The 14,939-nt window shown below is 46.3% G+C and overlaps 1 protein-coding gene across 7 annotated transcripts in view; it reads right to left on the bottom strand.

Annotated features, from left to right (window-relative positions):
- Positions 1-14,939, bottom strand: part of ALS2CL (ALS2 C-terminal like) — a 573,008-nt gene that overhangs the window by 472,144 nt on the left and 85,925 nt on the right. The gene's annotated exons all lie outside the window — the stretch shown is intronic.

Here is a 14,939-nt window from a genome sequence, read left to right as displayed (position 1 = left end):
TCTCACACAATGCTGGCAAGAGTTTGGTTCCATTAGAATATGTCTCCAAGCAACAAAATGTCCGCCTAGGGTAAAAATGACACAAAATGACACAATGCAAAATTTCAAGAACTTTGGTCAATTTTGTCCATTGCGAAATACGGGAATTTAAAGAATTTTGCTGTCGTAATTAAGTTTTCTTCCAGTGGTAAAGTTGTGAATTTTTTTTTTTGCACTTGAGTAATATGTGTCTGAGGAGGTAGAATGAGACATTTTACAGGCATGCCAACTGAAGCCAATAACAGTCTCAAGACATTAAGAAATCAAATACTGTCGCTGGAAGCCTCTTTTAAGACCCACATAAAGATTTTCTCCATGGCAGCTCATTTGAAGCCAAAAAACCCCACTCTCAGCAGCTGTGTTCTTATAGCTGTTTACCTGGCACCTGAGAATGGCAAACGAGCAAGTCAGAGAGAAAAACAGGCATTTCTTTCAATGTTTCAGTTCGGGATTCTGACATAATGATCTGCGTCAATGATGTCTCTCCTGGAAATGTTTGGGAGTTCCCGAAGTTTAGCTTATCAGATGATGTGAGTCAAAGGTCACTTTCGACACGTTTTATCCATCAATGAACAACCGAAGTCAGACTTCCTCCCACGCATGATGGCAGGACCTTGTACACTATATATATATAAATCGTTCCTTTACACTTCTGTAGTAGACTGCAATCAACACTGAGGCATCAGCGCGAGACGGGTTACAGCAACAACAAGTTCTGGCAACTCCACCCGAGGCGTACAGAATGTGCTTTCACGGGCCCAGACTCCTGTCTTCCCACCCTCTTGCATATGCTTCTAGGGACTATCGTTCCGCCACCATCTGATGCACCATCTGTGGGAGGCAGAGCGACGGTATCCGAAGGCAATGATATTCACAAGAGGAGGCAGAGAGTGATAGAAGCCCTGAGCAAAAAACCCAAGAAAAGCCTTTTTCACATCTGTTTACATGTATAATCGTCCAGAAAATCAGGTGGCGGCAAAGAAAATGTAAAAATGTATTTCGATTTCGTTACTCAACAGACACTTTATTGGGTAAAAGCCAGAACAGACCAGAAGACGAATTGAGATATGTAGCTGAAGCTTTAGGACAAATAGTTCCCAAACTACTTGGAGCTGGCGAGCTTATGGTGCTGTTAGAAAGTAATGACAAAGCCAATAGGTCTGTTGTTGGTTGCCAGCATTTTGTCTTGTCAATGCTTGCTTTGTTTTGCATTGGTTATTTCCAAACTTTATTGCTGGGGAAACTTCCGGGCACTTGGCCCACAAAAATATATATTATCTCATGGCAAAAATATTTCTTTGAGCTCAAGAATCACAGATTATCATATAAGTCAATAGCACTGAAGGGAACTACTTTGTGTGCGGATGTGCTTCTTGTGAAAAGGTCAGAACACAAGTGACACACAGTGAAGTTAGCCAATTGCTGAAGGGGGCAGACCAATGTTCTATGCTGTAGTGGGCAGAAGAAACATTTTATTGATACAATAATGGGACAATGAATAAAGAGGACTGGCTGAAAACCCTATAAGTATATTATATCATTTTGGTAAAATCAAAAGGTCTTGGTTGACATCAGACCTATAAAATGTGGTATTTAGAGCACTGACAACCGACGAGCTTCAGATGCAAAAGTCCACTCCCTCACAACTTTTTATAGGACCTGAGCACCAAAGAGTACAAAAGTTGCATATAAGAAACACTTCGACAAACAAATGCAAAAGAAAAGTATTGAAAGTATACACTGTACAATAATCCAAAAGTGTGGACTAATAAAAAGTACAATCAATTTAGCATAGCAGCTGACATTGAAAAGTATATACAACCCCTTTGGCATATAGTTTGGGCCTTAAATTCTTCTATGCCCATGACGAGATAGTCTCGTCATGGAGCACGGTTGCGCTGTGCCCATGACGAGACTATCTCGTCATGGACCCCGCCCGCTAATGAAAGGCCCGGCACAGGAGGGGGAAAGGGCGGGGCACTGAAGGGGTTAAAGAAATATTATTTTGTATTGCTTGGGGCACAGACTAAAAAAGATGAGACCCTATACTGCACCTTAAAGAGAGCAAGAGTTTTAGAATATAATGCCATTTTTGTCGACTATGGAGTCTTAGAAAAAGTGTCCACTTGTCTCCATTCCAGAGAATTAACAGACTCAACTTTCAAGTTTCATGATTTGATCAGCAAGTTTTCTACAATACATTTTCCCTTCTTCTACAGGCGAATTTAACTCCATATGCTCTTTGTCGACTTCAGCTGAAGGCATTGGAAAGGTCGGTCATTCTCAGTGCGGGACTGACTCTGTAATGCTCCCACCCTTCAACTAGTTTGGATTTTAATCATTTGGCTTTTACCAAAGCAATTTAAACTCTGCTATTCAAAGAGCACGCTCTTGGGAATTTGACATTTAACTTAATTTCTGGTGCCCCCTGTAGCAATAGAAGTCCTCTGGACATATATATGCAGAATCTAAATCCACAGATACAAATACCAACATTTGGAAGAAGGAATAAGCAATGCAAAAACAGCCACCTTGCTGCTTTAAGATGGCCGCCACACTGAATATTGATAAATACACACCCGAGAAGAGGGTAAATGGCTTAACTGGGCGAGTCTCTATCCAGAAAATGGGACCTGCCATAGATAGCAGACTTTAACTTCTAAGAAGTGTGAAAAATTGTGTCCACCAATGTATTTCCTTCACTTAAGAGGGACAGTGGCTACACTCTTAAAGCAAGCGTTCTGCTCACCAGCCAGTGGTGTAGGTGATTGTTCCAGGCACAGTGAGTCCATCACAAACCATTTCTCCAATGCAGTGGGTTGGTGTCCATCTTTAAGCAAGCATTTATTACAGAACTGTTAATGAAAAACATTTCTGTCTTTCACTGTTCCTGTGAACCTCATCTAACAACCAGTTATGTTCCTTTAAAATGGTATGGATCAACTCGCAATTGCATGGCACTTGCTACTTACGAAGGATTTAGCAAATGGAAAAGCCCATTTGATGGGGTGATCATGTTTATCCCCAGAGGGCAGTTTGCCGTCTTGTGTTGGCCTAGATTGAAGTAATAATACATTCACAATCTAGATTCTGCCTCTACACTGGTAAGAGAAATAGGATCTCTTGGCCAATACAAAACAATACCTTTTATAGAGTGCACAACTACCTCAAAAAGAGTCACAACGCTAATGGTAAGAGTACCCACTGAGTTGGGGGACAGAAACCAGCTCAGGAGGAGGTTATTAGAGTCGAAGATAAGCGTTTTAATTTTTTTCACCTTTATATCTTATGTACTCATCAATATGCTACGGTGCGCCCTGTGTCCAGCAGCTGTTTTAAAATTTTTTTTTTAAAATGTATCCCCCCTCCCGCCTGGATGACAAGCTCACACTTGTGCTGCACGTGCTAGAATGGAGTTTGGTGGTGCTGAATCCCTTCTGGGCTCCAGCACACTTCGAAATGAGGTGGCTCAGGTTTCACCTTCGTAATTATACGAAATTTCCACAAAATTACTTGCAATTAGGCAAAATGCAAAGTTGGCATTTGGCACTGTATTTTAGAGTAAAATGCATCTCCTTTGGATGTGAGTATGCATTTCACACTAAAAAAAAGTGCATAAAAACATAAGCATCTGGAATAATAGCCACTCACACTCTGCTGTTTGCGTTGCTCCTATGTGTTTGCATTACACTTGTACTGCGAATGGCGCATTTGCAGTACATTTTTACAGCGAGTAGTGCATAATTCTGTCAGGACTGGAGGCGAGGATTATGCCTTCTGTCTTCACTTTATTCTCACACAGCCATTCAAAACAACAAGACTACATTTCCCATGAACCCTAGGGAAATAAGTAGTCAACAAAAAAATAATGTCCAATCATGAGCAGTCCTGAATCCACCAATCAGGTATCTCCAGCGTCCACATAGTCTGCCCTCACTGGCCCTTCCTCCTCTTTCTTCGCTGCTGCGCAGCCGAGATAAGTGCTTTGCTGTTTACTTGTGCATTTCAACTGTGCTTTATTGTACAACTGGTTTGGTTCATCTGTATTGTATTATACTGCTTAATATTACACTTCTTTCATTGAGCTTCACGTTGTTTTTCCCCGCTTTGGGGTTGGGTTGCTCGTTTCTGTTACCGTCTTGTTGCGAGACAGGTTGTTTTTCTTTGCTTGGTACACTCTGGTGACGGGGTGACGCGGCGGCTCTTACATGCGGGACCGCCGCTCTCCCCCCGGTTTATTGCCTTTTTTTAATTTTTTCGTTTTTCTTATGGACGAGTGCCGCATACCTCTGTGTTGAGCGGCAGGAGTGTTTCCACTCCTACGCAGCTCGTCTGGTGCGCTCGCGACCTCCAGCCGTCAGGGGGTGTGTGAGGCTTCTCGGTATGATGTGCGCATTCAAGCCCTGAAGGGTTTGTGTGGCGTGTCGTAGTTTGCAAGCACTGGCCTGAGATGAACGCCTCCTGTGAGGTGTGTTTGTCTGCGCGATCTGTCCGTTACTATTCTTGAGGGCTGGTCGCTCCGTTTGGCACTTTAAAACGCAGTCAGTATTTTCTCTTCCATATGCCTGCTGAGGTCTAGTATTGAGCGTCCTGTCGCTCCGTGGGCACTGAGTCCCAGGCCAGTAGTGAGTTTTTGTATTCAGGAGGCACCAACACAAGTGCCCAGGGTTCGCCCTATATATTGAAATTGCGAGCTTCTCGCCCTCACTGCAGGCTGACACCCAGCCCATTATAGACTGATTCTTTCATCAGTCAGGTCTGCCACCTAGACTGTACAATTAAAGCTCATCAATAATACTTACCCTCATACAGCTATGGAATTGGAATATGGGGATGATTCCCAGGGAGGGGAAAATGCCCTGACTGACCTCCAGTGGGATGATGAGTTTTACGAGGTGGTGGACGCCTCGATCTACAGAGCAGTGGGTGGAGCTATGACCCCACTGGAAGAACGGCTGACTCAGAAAATTGACAAAGTGCTTTGCGCCTAGCTAGCCTACCTATGGACCCTGCACCCCAGATGGCCCCTACAATTCCAACATTGCAAATGGCGGCACCAGTTCCCTCCCCCTTCTAAGCGTGTGTGTGATGCAGGGATGGATCCCAGTGCCTTTGAGCAGCTGAAACAAGCCTTTTTGGCTACCCAACCCTCCTTACCCCTCGGGCAGCTGCAGGGCATAATGACGAAGATCCCAGCCCTTCCTAGCCCTCCCAGTCTGTCACTCCTCTGGACGCATCAGATATGTTTGATCCAGATGACAAAATCCACCCACGTTCCTCTGACTGGGCTCCAGCGGATAAGGTGGCAGAGGACGTGGCCATGCGCATCAGGAAGCCTTTGGAGAATGAGGCGCGTAACTGTTTCCGGGCAGAATGTCCTCGTCCTTCCTAGGAAGGCAAAGTCGCCCTTACCCCAGAAATTGATGCCCACATGGCGACTTTTCTCCAAAAGTTCATGAGGGACCCCAAGAAGTGGATAGATAGATCCTGACGGGCCTGTCAGGATAAGCTCCTCGACGTGTTAGGCCCTTGACAAAAATTCTCGACATGGCAGAGGAAGCCAAGTCGTCAGGTTCCCTGATATCTCCTGAATCCCTTTCTGGTTGGGCGCAAAGAGCCATAGTGTTCCTCGGCAACGCAAATTGCACCATTTGCACTGAGCGTCCCCGCTCTTTACTTAACAAAGTGGACCCCAAACTTGAGGATTTAGCCAATTCCGAGGCAGGGCCAGTGGCCCAGGGAGGACTTTTTGGCGACCCGTTCGTTAAAGAACTGGGGAAATTTGTAAACATCTTCACCTCCCTTCATAATGAACAGTCCACCATCAAGAAGGTGTTCCCTCGGGCTTTCAGTGGGGCTGGTCGAAGCAGGGGCCGCTCGACCGGCGCGGTTATAATCAACAGCCTAGAGGGCAAGGCTCCAACAGAGGCCAGTACCAGGACCAGTCCCGTTTTGGAAATTTCTATCCTACAACGGGTCGCGGCGGCAAAGGACGAGGTTTTCGAGGAGCTGCAGCCTCTTCCACTGGTGAGTGTCCTCCCTTCTTTCCGCTTAAAAATAGGGAGGCGGCTGGGGAATTTTTTCCAGGCATGGACTTCTCTCACAGGGGACCCATGGGTTTTACAAACCATTCAGGGCTTACGCATAGAGTATCTAGGGAACCCCTGCCAGCGGGTCAGACCTCGCCCTATCCGTTTCTCTCTGCAGGACTCTTCCCTGATAGACAAGGAAGTCTCCTCCCTCTTAGCCAAAGGAGCAATCGTCCCAGATCGCTTCATCCGAGGGGTTTTGTCAGCAATATCTTTTTGGTGGGTAGACCGACAGGGGCAAGCGCCCCGTGATCAATCTGAGCGAATTCAACGAGTGGCTGGTCTATCACCACTTCAAGATGGAAGGCATCCATCTTCTCACAGTTAATCTGCGTCCTTCCAACTGGATGGTCTGCCTCGATCTGAAGGATGCTTATCTGGTGGTTCCGATCTATCCCCCTCACCAAAATTTCCTCCAGTTTATTTGGCAAGATCAGACTATCGAGTTCGCCTCCCTCCTGTTTGGCCTGTCCTCCGCCACCTGGTGTTTTACCAAGGTCCTCAAGCCTGTGGAAGAGTGGTTGAGAGCTCGGGGCATTCGAATGATCGTCTATCTCGACAACCTCCTCCTTATGGCTGCATGTCCCCGTCAGCTTCATCAGCACCTTCAGATGACAGTCAATCTCCTTCAGAGTCTAGGGTGTGTCCTCAACGACACAAAGTGAATGCTCTCCCCCTCACAATGTCTGACGTTTCTTAGCTTCGTGATCGACTCAAGGTCCTCCAGTCTCAGCCTCCCAGCAAGGAAGATTGCAAAGATCCGCCACGAACTGCGTCGGTCTCTCTCCAGGAGTCAAGTCTCCCTCAATGATTTATCTCGGATAGTGGATCTGCTCTCGGCCTCTATCCAAGCAATTTTCCGGGGACCTCTTCATTATCGCGCATTGCACCGTCTCAAAGCGTTCTACCTGCAGAAGGGGCACCCATACTTTCACAAGGTGATCCTATCAGAAGACGCCCGAGAGGAGATCCGATGGTGGCTTCTACACATGGAAGCCTGGAACGGCCGAGCAATCTTCGGCTCTGCTCCCGACCTAGTCATAGAGTCAGACGCCAGCATCATGGGTTGGGAAGCCAGATGTGGCAAGTTTTCTACAGGAGGGTTGTGGTCTCCAGGTGAATGCAGATTACATATCAATTGTCTGGAACTCCTGGCAGGCTCTTTCGCTGTACGCTGTTGGACGACAGAATCCATTCAGTCCTCAGTTCTTCTGAAGATAGACGTGTCCGCAGTCCGCTATATCAACCATTCGGGAGGACCGAGGTCCAAAGCCCTCTCCGATTTGGCTGCCAGTTTTTGGCAATACTGCCTGGATCACCACGTGTCGGTGACTGTGGAGTACCTCCCCGGTCGGGAGAATCTGGTGGCAGACTTCCAATCTCGCAATTTCGGGGATTGTAATCTGTGGAAGTTAGACACAGCAGTTTTTCAGCATTTGAACGACCTTTGGGGACCGTTTTCAATAGACCTGTTTGCCTCGAGGCTCGATCACCAGCTTCCCCAATTCTTCAGCTGGAAGCCAGATCCCTTGGAAGTGTCCATGGATGCCTTCCTCCAGGATTGGAGCCTAGATATGGGGTATACATTTCCCCCCTTTGCAATGATCACTCAGGTGATGGCTCAGGTCAGGAGGCAGAGGGCGGAGGTAGTGGTCCTTTTCCCCCTGTGGAGTGTGGTTTCCAGTTCTTCTGGAACTTTCCTGGGATCCTCCAATCCTACTCCCCCTCTTTCCGACGCTTCTTCTGAACCCAGACCTAACTCCTCATCCTCTAGTCCTGCTGAACTCGTTACGGCTAGTGGCATGGCGGATTACCGTAGACGCTGGGAAGTCCCAGGCCTTTTGGCAATGGCTGAAGAACTCATGTCTAGAGCATGGGTTGATAGTACGGTCAAACGCTACAGATCCGCTTGGGGCAGATGCTCCTGTTGGTGTGTGCGATGGGGTGCTGATCCCTTGGATGCAGATATCGTGTACATTCTGAATTTCTTGGCCCATTGAGCGTCTAGTGGCTTGGCCTACAGGTGTATCAATAATTTTCGTTCAGCTATATCAGCTGGGCATCTGCAGCCTAATAATGCCCCTGTTGGGGAACATCCTCTTGTCTGCAAACTTCTTCGGGGCATTTGCCTCTCTTTGCCTCCAGAACCTCGTTACTCAGCATTATGGGATGTGAATCAGGTCCTCAATCTGTTTTTATTCTGGCAACCTAATCGGTTCTTGTCAACAAAAGAGCTATCAGCTAAACAGGCAATGTTACTTTGTCTGATTTCTTGTAGGTGCGTGTCCGATGTTATGGCTCTGGACATCACCTCCAGGAAATTTACACCCTCGGAGTAACCTTTGCGTTACATAGACAGACTAAGTGCCATACCAGAGTGATCTCTTACCCAGAGTTCCCTGACTCCCCAAAGTTGTGTGTAGTTCGCTGCCTAAAGGCTTACGAGGATATGACAGAGGAAGCTAGGCCTCCAGGGGAACGCCAAATTCTCATTGCTCTCCGCAAGCCTTTCAAGGCTGTCTCCTCTCCTACCATTGCCCGGTGGGTCAGATGGGTGATGCAGGAAGCAGGCATAAGCCTCAAGGATTTTGGATCTCACTCAGCTCGCGGAGCAATGGCCTCAAAGGCCTTTGGCTTGGGTGCCCGTTTGGAAGATATCCTTGCTGCGGCTGACTGGTCTTCAGACTGTATCTACCTTTAAGAGGTTTTACTTCAAGCCAGTGCTGGACATGGCTCACCTCGTAGTGAGCAAGCTTTGAACTAGCATAATCCTCGCCTCCAGTCCTGACATAGAATGAAAAATTTCCTAGCTATCGTAACAGAAAGTTTCACTTCTATTAAGGACTCGGAGGCGAGGATTATCCAGCCCTAGGAATCGCTAGAGAATGTCCCACCCCGTACTACAGTAAGTAAATCTGTTTGATTTCTGCTTGGTTGAGACTATAGCGTTTTCCTCATTATCTATTGCCAATAATGCTGTTTTATAGCTGGCTTCTGGATCTAAGTTTGAGTTTTCACTGCTCTGACCATTGTTTCATGGTTTTAGGATATGTCTACCTCATTGTATTTTGGCTAGTTACATCATATTCATTTCGCAAATTGATGATGCCTTTGTCCTCGTAGGTCCAGATGCGAACAAACAAGACGCTTGAAGATTGGTTACCGGCTGACTTCGCGCAAAGAAAGAGGAGGAAGGGCCACTGAGGGCAGACTAAGTGGATGCTGGAGGGACCTGATTGGTGGATACAGGACTGTTCATGATTGGACATTATTTTTTTGTTATCTACTTATTTCCCTAGGGTACATGGGAAATGTAGTCTTGTTGTTTTGAATGGCTGTGTAAGAATATAGTGAAGAAAGAAGGCATAATCCTTGCATCCGAGTCCTTAATAGAATTGAAACTTCCTGTTACGATAGCTAGGAAATTTTTCATTTTGCGATTTTACACAATAACACAACTTTGGGAATTTTGCTAACAAGAGTAGTGCAACTATACCAATAATACGCTAATTACACAACGTGACACAAATTTCACCCAGACCTATTAATTTCACATAGCCCTTTCATCTCACAATACTTCTTTGTTCACAAGAAGCTTTCTGGGAGGAGCACGCTCTGTGTACGTGCGTCAGCAAAGAGCTAGATGCTTTTTGCAATTTTTCAAGCCAAATATAAAATCCAAACTGTGCCAGCGGCTTGCTGGGTCACAAGCACACATTCCCTTCATCTCACAGTGATTCTTGTCTCCATGGGAAGCGTTGTAAAAGGATATGATTATATGTGTGTGCCCCAAAAAGAGCTCAGATGCATTTTGAAATTTTTCTTAGAACAAGAAAACATACTAACAGCATTTGGCTCCTTGCTGGGTCACAGACACACAACTCTGCTCCAGCAAGGAGCCAGATTCTATTTGAATTTTTACTTTAACTTAATTACGAGTTTGGTGGACAGGGTTACTCCGTCACAAACATGATGGATATCTCGTCCACCAAATTACAATTCAATTATATCCTATGGATCTTGTGGTATGGTGGAGAGGATATCCATCATATTTGCGGCGGAGTATGCATCCGCCAAACTCTTAATCAGGCCCTTAGTCTCAGAAAAAAATCCAATAAGCGGCTGGGTTCCTTGCTTATTGGATTCTTCCTTAGATTATGAAAACAATCCAAACACCATCTGGCTCCTAGCTGGGGTGCATACATTTGAGACAGTGTCACAGAAAGGAGCCAGGCACTTGTTTTTTTGTTCTTATGCTATGTAAAAATGCAAAGAGAGTTTGGATACAAACGTCTGTGCCCTCGGCAAGGAGCCAAAAGCTATTTTCAAATACGTAATAGCCACATATAATAATTCAGCGATTCACTGGCTCCTTGCTGGGGTACAGCGATACATGCCTGTGCCCCACTCTGGAAGGGCCCATCTGAAGGGAACCTGCACTTACAATTTGGCCTGGACTGTTCCTAATGGAGACCAAGACTGATTTGCATAATTCTGGTCTTTGGAATGGCTTAGTGGCGACATGGGTCCTGCTCTCACTTGGCTACAGGACTCAATCTGCACCGCACTGATGATGATAGAGTTACTTTCCGTAGGGAAAAAGGCCTGACAATTTGTGGTGTACTGTTCCTACTGGAGCAGGACAAACGCTAATTTGCATATGACTGGTTTTTATCTGGAGTGGCTAAGAGGATGAGAAACAAAGGACTAAAATGCAGATCGAGTTATCACCAGTGAGTGAAATATATTTAATTTAGTTGTTTGTTGCAGTGGATACCCTAAGTGCAACACGTATGCTCTTTACCTAATATGTCAGCTGTTTATTGTGGCACAAGAGTTAAGCTGTTCCTAACTAACAAGGCTTATGCACGGTGAAACCTGTCTAAAGTTGCCTATGTACATGTCTGCAGGGGATCCACTCTATCAGTTTAGGCTTGATTGTTCCTATTACAAGAGGTCTGAATGTAGAGTTGGGAGGTGGTAAAAAATATCGAACTGGAAAGATTCCCAGAGTGATGAATGCTATTGGCAGCGATTAAATCAAATATTTGTTCTATCATTTTGTTGTTTGTTGCAGTAGATGTCCTAAGCACAAAGGGTATGCCCAGACATGACTCTTGTGCTCACTGGTATACTGGACTCAAGCATAATTCACTGATGAGGCCTATATAGGCTTTAACTAGTTTAGGGTTGATTGTGTTTCTCTTTTAATGGAATGTGGGCTAGCAGCTTGTGGTTTACTGTTCATACTGGAGCAGGGCCAAAACAGTTTTGCATATGTTTAGTATTTGTCTAGAGTGGCACAGTGGGTGATAACTGATGGACTGGCAAGCGATCTAATGAATTAATAAGATGAATGAAATAATTCCTTCAGTCACTTTGTTATTTGATGAAGCAGATGCTCTAAGTTTAATAGGTATACTCAAACATAGATTCCTTGCTTACTATGCCACAGGTCCCAGACAGTACTGACATGGCAAAAATGGCCTAAAACTGTTCTGGGGTTACTTTTGTTCCTGTCAGGAGAGGACATGGCCTGGCAGTTCAGGCTGAAATATTCTTATTCTTTCTTTCTTTATAATCTTTATTTCGACCGTTTTAGATCATAAAAGATATACAACAATAAAAACATTTAAAATAGAGTTAACATTCGAATAAAAAGCACATGACATTTTGAGAAGGAGCATAAATAACAACATGGTGCAAAATACAATTCATTCAATAGTTCTATTATCCCCAGCCTCAACCTGCTTTATATTCTTATTAGAGCAGAACAAACACTGATTTGCATAAAGCTGCTTTCTGTGTATGGGGGAGTCGTGAGTGAAAAACGGACTGGAATGCAGACCAAATGATTGTCAGTGGCTGAGACTCATTCAAGCATTCACTGCATCACTTTACTGTTTGTTCCTGCAAAGAGCCAGACACTGTTTGGATTTTTTCTTAGCCTATGAAAAAAACACAAATAACAGCTGCCTCCTTTCTAGGGCACAGACACACAAGTATTTGGCCACGCAGTGAGCCAAAAAGCTGTTTGGATACTATTAAAAAATCCAAAGAGTACCTGGTTCCTTGGTGGGACACGGAGCAGATATTAATTGGATTTCTTCATAGGATGCAATAAACTCCAAACTGAGTCTGGCTTCTTGCTGGGGCACAGACACAGCCACGTCTCTCATAATGTGAAGTGAGAGGAAGCACCTTTATGCTTGCACCCCATTAAGAAGCCAGATTTGCATTAAATATTTTCTTAACCGAAGAAAACAGTCATTTCATTTTTTGCACTTTACACCAACCTGCAGTATGTGGGGTGAAAGGTATAAAACATAATAGCTTCAAGAAAGAAATTCACTGATGAAAAGTAGATAAAATTCACAATTGAACAAGGAGTCATTTGTGTAGATTGCGCAAGGATTTCCAAAGGAATCACATTTTTGAGTTCAACAAATAGTGGTTGCTAGTCAAGAAAAAAGGTAACTAGGTTTTCATCTAGATATTTTTACACAGAAACATTGAAAACGTGTAGTGTTTATAGTTTGCTCAAAAGCTCTCTGTACGCATAGCTAACATTGAGTTGCGGTTTGGTGGGGCCAGACAAGGCATGCAGGGGCGTAACACAGGCCCCCGCAGCCCCGATGTTGCGGTGGCCCCCGCGCCCCATGGGGCCCCCTCACTGTCTTCATCAGCGGATCTTCATTAATTAAATGGAGCGGACGCCCGGCCGGGCCCGGCCCCGCTCTTCATTAATTAAATGGTGCGCAACTGCTGCGCAGTGCGCACGTGCGGGCCCCGGCTGGACCTCTGAGCATCTTCTTCATTAATTAAATGGTGCGTGGGCCCGGCCTCTGAGGCTCTGCTCTTAGTCTTTATGTTAAATAGTGTGGGTGGGTGCGCGCGGCGTGCAGTTGTCTCCGCGACGCGTCTGCGCGGGCTGACTTCAGGGTGGGGCAGGGGCTGGTGATCAATGCCCTGAGTGAATTTGTCATGCACAATTGCTTATTGTGGAGCGCGCACAATTAAAAGTGCACGTGAGACTTGGGTGTGGCACATCCGATCCCAGGACCCAGCCACGCTATGCCAGAGACTGAGATGGACCGTCCGACGCCTGTCACCGGCCATAATTTAAACTATTACTGGCCCCTGCCTGGCTAGCTTTCTGCCTTGCCCTGCAAGTGTGCCTTCTCTGCTGCCTGCCCGCTCGCGCCTACCCCTGATGTTGCAGGCGAGGCCCAGCCCTCAGGTCAGGTGAGTCTGCGTCCGAGCCTAGGCAGGAGTGGTCATCCGTGGGTGGTGGCGCGAGGACGGAGTCTCAGTGGGTTGAGGGGTGGTAATCGGATTCGGATGAGATCATTTGCAATCAGGGAGGGCCTCATGGTGACTGGGTGGGGCCAGGCCGGGAATAAAAGTAAAACATAGTGTAGACCCAGGGAGTGTCACAGGCCCCCATGTTGCGGGGAGGGGGGTGCGGGAACACATACCCTTCTCTCAGTGAGCCAGCAGCAAGCCTCTTCATTAATTAAATCATGTGCGCACGCCCGGGCCCCAGCCGGGCCAGAGAGGCCCTTCATTATAAATGAGTTAACCTACATCTCTCACTGATTTCCTTTTCTTTCTTCGTTAGGTCTTCCTATTAGGCGGACACTTTTGAGCCGGTGAACGAAATCTGTTGCCATCCTCGATTTAGCTTCAGATAGTGGGTTCTGCGTTTACAGGGGAAAAGGCGTTGGCATGTGGGCATTTCGGAATGGTTTAAATCGTTGGCCCGAACCTCCCCGGAAGGGTCTATATCAGTGAAAGTAAAGAGCGGGTCTAAATGGCGAGGAACTGGAATAATGTGTGTTTCGGAGCCGGTTAATAATTGGTTAATATTCCAGTATGTATCGGGGTCGTTGTTGGTTTTTAGTCGGTGGTGTCCGTATAGTTTACCTTCTGCGCATGGTTACAGCGTCGTTAGTTGCACTGTGAGGACTTGTAATTAACCCTGGGCGTGGTTCGCGAAGTAGCGCTACGCGTAGCTACGCAAAGTGCACTTCGCACTACGCGAGCTACGCGTAGCACTTCACGAACTGCATAGTACCCTGTTTGCACTGTGCAAGATGCCGTTTTCAATGATTGCACAGTGCGGACAAGCATCTGGCACTGTGCAATCATTGAAAACGGCATCTTGCACAGTGCGAGCTGTAGTTTTCTGCCGCTCGAGTAGATTTTTACTCGAGTGGGAGCTTTCTCAACGCGGACTGGTAGTTTCTCATCGCGAGCGGTTGCGAGCATACGCGACCACTCGCAAGGAGAAACCTGACCTGCCGCGTTGAGAATTTCGCCGGGAGGTTTATTTTCCATGCTCGCGATCGCCAACTTGATGTTGCTGATCGCGAACGAGGAAAAAGTCTCGCCGGGATGTCATTTTGCTTGCTCGCGGTCGCCAACTTGACGTGGAGGACCGCGAGCAAGCAAAAAATGACCGCTGCACTACGCTACGCTTATTTGCACTGTGCTACGTGCAATTCGCGTAGTGCGAAGTCGCGCAAACTTCGCAAACTACGCGAGCGTAGCGTAGTGCTTTGCCCAGGCTTACTTGTAATCTCTTCAGTGGCACCTCTCTTCTGGGTGGATAAAAGTTGCTCATGGACTGTGCTCGTTGACCGATATGAACTGTGTGGAAGCTCTGCAGAAAGTGCCTAGCTGGTGTTAGGGCTACTAAATGTGTCAGTGTGCAAACGAGCCGCTATCCATAGTTCACTTGCCATTAAGAATTGTGCAGATGAGCTGGGTGCACACCTGTCAATTGAATTACTCAATGCGAGTCGTTGC

This window comes from Triturus cristatus, chromosome 10 (assembly GCF_964204655.1).
Source record: "Triturus cristatus chromosome 10, aTriCri1.1, whole genome shotgun sequence".
NCBI classification, from domain to species: domain Eukaryota; kingdom Metazoa; phylum Chordata; class Amphibia; order Caudata; family Salamandridae; genus Triturus; species Triturus cristatus.
Note: the sequence above shows the minus strand (reverse complement) of the source record. Positions and strands in the feature narration are given on the sequence as shown.